Below are 6,045 nucleotides of genomic sequence, written 5' to 3'. Positions count from 1 at the left end.
TCGGGCTATTTGTTGATATTCTGATTTAGTTATGTGCCCCTCTTTCCACTTTCTATACTTGTCCTTTTTGTCTTTCAATTTGTCAGAGAGTTCTTTATGCAGCCATGCTGGTTTCTTTTGAGAGCTGTTATTTTTCCTCTTTGTTGGTATTGAGGTAGACTGGGCTTCTATAATCTTGCTTTTCAAAATTTCCCAAGCTGTATCACATTGGTACAGCTGTCCATTCCCTGTAGTGATCTGGGCTGCATATATTTTAAAACGTTCAATACAAAAAAGCTATTTTAAACAAACAATTTAAATTAAAATGGTAAAAACAATGGTAATCCTTGAATCACAACCATTCATTTAGTGACCATTCAAACTTACAACAGCACTGAAACAAGTGACTTATGATCATTTTTCACACTTACGACTGTTGCAGCATCCCCATGGTCATGTGATCAAAATGTGGATATTTGTTAGGTGGTTCATATTTATGATGGTTGCAGTGTCCTGGGGTCATGTGGGATCACCTTTTGTGATCTTCCCACAAGCAAAGTCAATGGGGAAATCAGATTCACTTAACAATCATGTGACTAACTTAATAACTGAAGTGATTCACTTAACAACTGTGGCAATAAAGATCATAAAATGGAGCAAAACATATTTAACAACTGTCTCTCTTAGCAACAGAAATTTTGAACTCAGTTGTGGTTGTAAGTTGAAGATAATTTGTAAACATAATGCAATTGTCCTTTTTTGCAACATTTACTGCTTTTCTTCATCCTTGGGATTTCTTCCTCTAGGGATTTCTTCAGACTACATTCCAAAAGGGCTGCTCAGATCACTTCTGAACTTGTGACTATCGGTGATCTCTGTTATAACTATTACAGAAAGTGTCTGTCAAAAAAAGGAAAGAAGGAAGGAAGCAGGGAAGGAGGGAAGAAAGAAAGAAAGAAAGAAAGGAAGGAAGGAAGGAAGGAAGGAAGGAAGGAAGGAAAGAAGGAAGGAAGGAAGGAAGGAAGGAAGGAAGGAAGGAAACTTCCTTCCTTCCTTCCTTCCTTCCTTCCTTCCTTCCTTCCTTCCTTCCTTCCTTCCTTTCGTTCATTCGTACGTTCTTTCTTTCTTTCTATTTTTCTTTCTTTTTTCTTTCTTTTTTCTTTCCTTTTTTTTCCGGACAACTAGAACTAGGATCATACGAGGGTTCTAGTTTTAAGAACAAAAATCTCATCTTTAACAAATGTCTATCAGGACCAAAAACTCAGAGGCAAATGGAGTCCATCATATCTATCTATTAAACAAGACGGAAAGTTTTAATGGATATTTTAATAGATATTTAGTAGACTTTAACTTATAGGCTAACGGATTTTAGCATCTCTCTCTGTGTGGTCTCTCTCTGTCTCTCTGTTACAGAATCAAGTTGGAAATGACCTTAGCATTCATCTAATCCAATGCCTGCTCAATGCAGAATTCTTTAACAGATTATCACCAGGCCCTTGGTGCATGAAGTTATTGCTTTTATTAGTGCAAACCTAAATAGCAATTGTTAAGCATATAATTAGAATATACATGTGTGTATGGTTCAGTAATTGTTGTCTGCTTCACACCTAGTGCCCTCCAGATATGTTAACGTTCAACTACCATAATTACCAATCAGCAGGTAATAATATCTGGCAGGTGGTTTCATTTATTCAAGAGCTTGAAATCTTTCATGGAATCTACTAGATGTTCCTGCAAGTCCTGTTTATAATAATGTGTCCCAATGCCTTGCCAAATCTGCTCCAGCAGTGTTTACCTGTGGGTGGGTTTAAGACTGCAACATGGTAATTACAGCATTGTGATATAAGGTCAATCTCTTTCATGCTATAAGATCAACCTCTTCCATGCCTCTGTCAGAGTTACCAATGTATAGTAAAATGAGGCTTGTTTTGTGATGCTGTGCCCACTCTCTTACAATTTTGATCATTCCATACAGAATCTCAACATCTCCTTTACTTTTCTAAAAGTTGTCTTCTCCTCAAGTTGTTCTAATAATAGTGATGATGATGATGGTGATGATGATGATGATGTATTAATTTGATATGCTATCCAACTCCCAGCAATTTTCAAAAATCTATTTTTTCAGAGTCCTTGAGAATGACTTTTAATTTTTTTTTCTTGGTGGTGTTTTTGAACTTAACCTTACTTTTGGACGTGATGAAGAGAATCACAGCTGGCTTTGTTGATTTTCAGGGGAATATTGTTTATATTATTTTATCTCTTCTTTCTCCGAATGCTGCTTGGCCTTAAGATTCCTGTGTAGTTAGCTACAGGAGCTGTGAAAAGTATCAGGGAATGCCCTGAAGATAGAGCTGATATTTTTGAGGACATAACAAGTTTGTCTAGATATATGTAGTCTGCCTTTTAAGTGATTTTTTTTTCTATGTCGGAACTCTGCTTTTTTTTGTTTGGGGAGAGAATTTTCCATTTAGAATATTAGTTTTATACTAGTATTAAATGCTGTATGAAACTTAATTTTAATTTTTTTAAAATTTTAATTATGTTGAAGCAGGCATCATAATAAATAATGTGAAATAACTATATTTCAACTGAATTGACAACCAAACACACATGTTGGTAACACTATTCCTTTTTGGGTTGAGCTATGTTATGCCAAGTACAGAAAAGGGATAAGAAATAGCAGAGCACATAAATTAAAAGCATAATATAAGAGTGGAAATATAGCTAAATCTAGTTTCCAAAATACTGGTAATCCTTGACGTACGACCATTAGCCCCAAATATATGTTGCTAAGTGAGAAATTTGTTAACTGAGTTTTGCCCCATTTTACACCCTTACTTGCCACATTTGTTAAGAATCGCTGCAGTTGTTAAGTAAGTAACACAGTTGTTAAGTGAATTTGGCTTCCCCATTGACTTTGCTTGTCAGAAGGTCACAAAAGCTGATCACATCACCCCAGGATGCTATGACCATCATAAATATGAACCAGCTGTCAAGCATCTGAATGCATATAATGTGACCACAGGAATGCTGTAATGGTCATAAGTGTGAAAACTGGTCATAAGTCACTTTTTTCAGTGCTGTTGTAACTTTGAATGGTCACTAAACAAACTGTTGTAAGTCAAGGACTACCTGTACTCATATTTCTTGATACTTTTCTGTTCTTACAAATGACTCTTGCTTCTATCACAGACATATGCCAATATATTGCTTTTTGTTCTTTAAACTTCTGCCCCTTATATCCTGAGGATCTCATCAACCCCATCCAACCTGATCTTCCCCTTCATCACAGTCCATTCATTTTTCATTTTTTTCATATATTTTGCATATTAAAAAATAAGAAAAGAAATATTAAGTCAGAAGCAATCATATTACAATTTTTATGACCTGCATTGGTCTCTTCTAATATGCAGATCTGTCTTTTTTATATATGTTTATTATTATTTCCCTCTCTTATGGAAAACAACAGGAACCCTAGTTTTGACACAATGACAGAAAAAGAGGATTTTTATTTGTTGTTTGGTGTGAATTGGTGCAGGCATTATGATGAAGTTAAAACACAGAGGTTAATTGAAAAATGAGATAAACAAAGCCCTTGAAGGCCTCTGAATAATTCTTCCTGGCAGCCCTGACAGTGTACTGCCAGCAGGCACTAAAACCTACTCCAAACTGCTATAGATTACTGGGGGAAAAATAGAAAAATGGGAGAACCCTAAAGTTAATTGTCTTTCTGTTCCTTCCACCTCATTTCAGCCCAATTATATCTGGAAAAGTCATTCTGTCTAATTTGCATTAGTGCACCTCCATGGAAAAATAGCTTAGACAGTGAATTTGATCTTTTTAATAATGTATTATTAAATGCATTATGGACATATTTAAAATAAAGAGAAATCCCAGCATTCCTTAGAAAAACTTGTAGATACAAATGAATTGTTCTTCTGTCACTAAATGTCATAAACTTTTAATGTGGGACAAAATTATTTTGTTAGGCTAAGGATAAAAATTGCCCAAAATGGACCTGAAGACATTGCATCAGCAATCCTTGCTCACTTGTAATTTTTGTGGGACAGTGAAATATCGCTAGGATGTTAAGGCAACCATAGTGCTTTTATGTATTATCGTCCTTCCAAATAATATTAAGACTTAATTAATCTTTCTGTTACTTTAGTTGCATAAAATGTATATAATGAGAGGTCCTTAGTGCTCTCTGAGCTTGCTTGTTTTCTTGCAGACGTTCCATTATCCTAACTAAGTAAGATCATCAGTGCTAGTAAAGGGTGCTGTTTGCTGTTGGTTTATATTCTGGTGTCTTGCCTGTCTGGGGATAGGTGGGGGCAGTGTTAGGGTTTTATTGGCCTGTTTACTAACGGCTCTGGCAGTTTCTTGACTGGGGTATTGCTTACTTGATTGTTGGTCTGAAGGTGACCTTGGAGTTAACCTATGCTGATCTGAGTGCTGATTACTGGTGGGAATCTTTTTCTTTTGGGGGCTGGTTGATTGTCTCTTTTGCATAATCTATAGGTATTGTTAGTGTCTATGTGCCTATTGATGGCTGATTTGTCAGAGTGTCAGGCTTCTAGAAACTCTCTAGCATTTTTGGATTTGGCCTGGTCTACGATTTAATTTTCCCAATTGAAACTATGGTTAAATTAAATTCTATAATGGGGTTTAAAGACATCATAAAAAATAGTAAAGTCTCACATTGTAAATTCAGTGATCAGAGTATATATTAATTAATTAATGGCAAAAGCATCTAAAGTTTTGGTTTGAATTTTTTAATAAAAACATTTGTGGACATATATTCTGAGCATTTATATTCAAATTAAAAATTTACAACAACTTTCTATTGGGGGAAAGAAATTATAAAAAGCCAACCAAGGAGCTCTTTCAAGAGTATAGCATAGTGTTTTTATGAAAGATGGCCACCTTTTTTTTGGTCTAGTCACAAAGTAGTCAACATGGTCAATTACAAAACATTCATTCTATACTATAAGTGTTACTATAACACTCCCCCCCCCCCCAGATATTCTCCATAATTTGTACCTTCCTTCTCCAGACACAATTCAGTAAAGTATTTTGTAGGAATACCTACTTTAACATACCCACAAAATAGAGTCAACTTGGGCCTCATAGGCATTCATGTAAATCAGAATAATGCTATAGGTTTATAGCATGCAGTTTCTCCATGCCTTTTCCTTTTAAATTAGAAGAATCCTCTTTTTATTTTAAAGTGAGGTGAAGCAGAAAGCCTAGCTGTCAAGGGAAGTCCCTGTGGCTTGATGGAAATTAATTTGGGAAGAGGGATAAGGGAGAATTTAAACACTCTGGGTGTTCAAATAAAAAGCACAGTGCTATTCATATCATGATCTTTGTTTTTTGAGTTGGAAAATGAGGGTAGTAAAGATGAAAGATTCAGGACTGATCAAGGACTAGCTGTGTTTTGGCCTGATCCTTCTCATCTCTACCTCTTGTCTTGCCTGTCTCTCTGTCCATCTGTCTGTCTACCTGTCATCTATATGATTATGGGAAGTTTACATTAAAAATATACAGTATTGTAAGAAGCATAGTTAAAAAACAGAGATAAATACAGAATTAAGAACAAGATTAAAATGAAAAAGTTAAACAGTTAAAAAGTTAAAAAGTTAAAAGAAATGGGGGAAACATCCTCAAGCCACCAGTCATGGCCAGGGTTGCTTATCACTCTGGCCCCATGTCAATTTGCAGGACAAGTTCTTGACCCTCTTTCAGAAGGCCAGAAGATTGTGGTCCTCTTCATCTCTGGAGGAACATTGTTTCAAAAGAGAGGTGCAACAGCAGAGAAGGGTTTCTTGCTGGATCCTCCTAATCAAAATTATTTAACCAACAGTCTCTACAAATTACCCTCCTTGCCTGACCAGGTAGGAAAGGACAATGTGATTGGGATGAAACACATTCTGAGGTAACCTGATCCCATTCCATGAAGGGCTTTAAAGGTAATGACCTTGAAATTGGCCTGAAAGCAAACTGTCATCTAATGCACCTTGCAGAATAGAGGTGTTACATGCACAACCTTAGGCTACTTGCAAC

The sequence above is a fragment of the Protobothrops mucrosquamatus genome, unplaced genomic scaffold (genome assembly GCF_001527695.2).
Source record: "Protobothrops mucrosquamatus isolate PMUCROS unplaced genomic scaffold, P.Mucros_1.0 scaffold52, whole genome shotgun sequence".
Taxonomy (NCBI): Eukaryota; Metazoa; Chordata; class Lepidosauria; order Squamata; family Viperidae; genus Protobothrops; species Protobothrops mucrosquamatus.
This window is presented reverse-complemented; position numbering follows the sequence as displayed.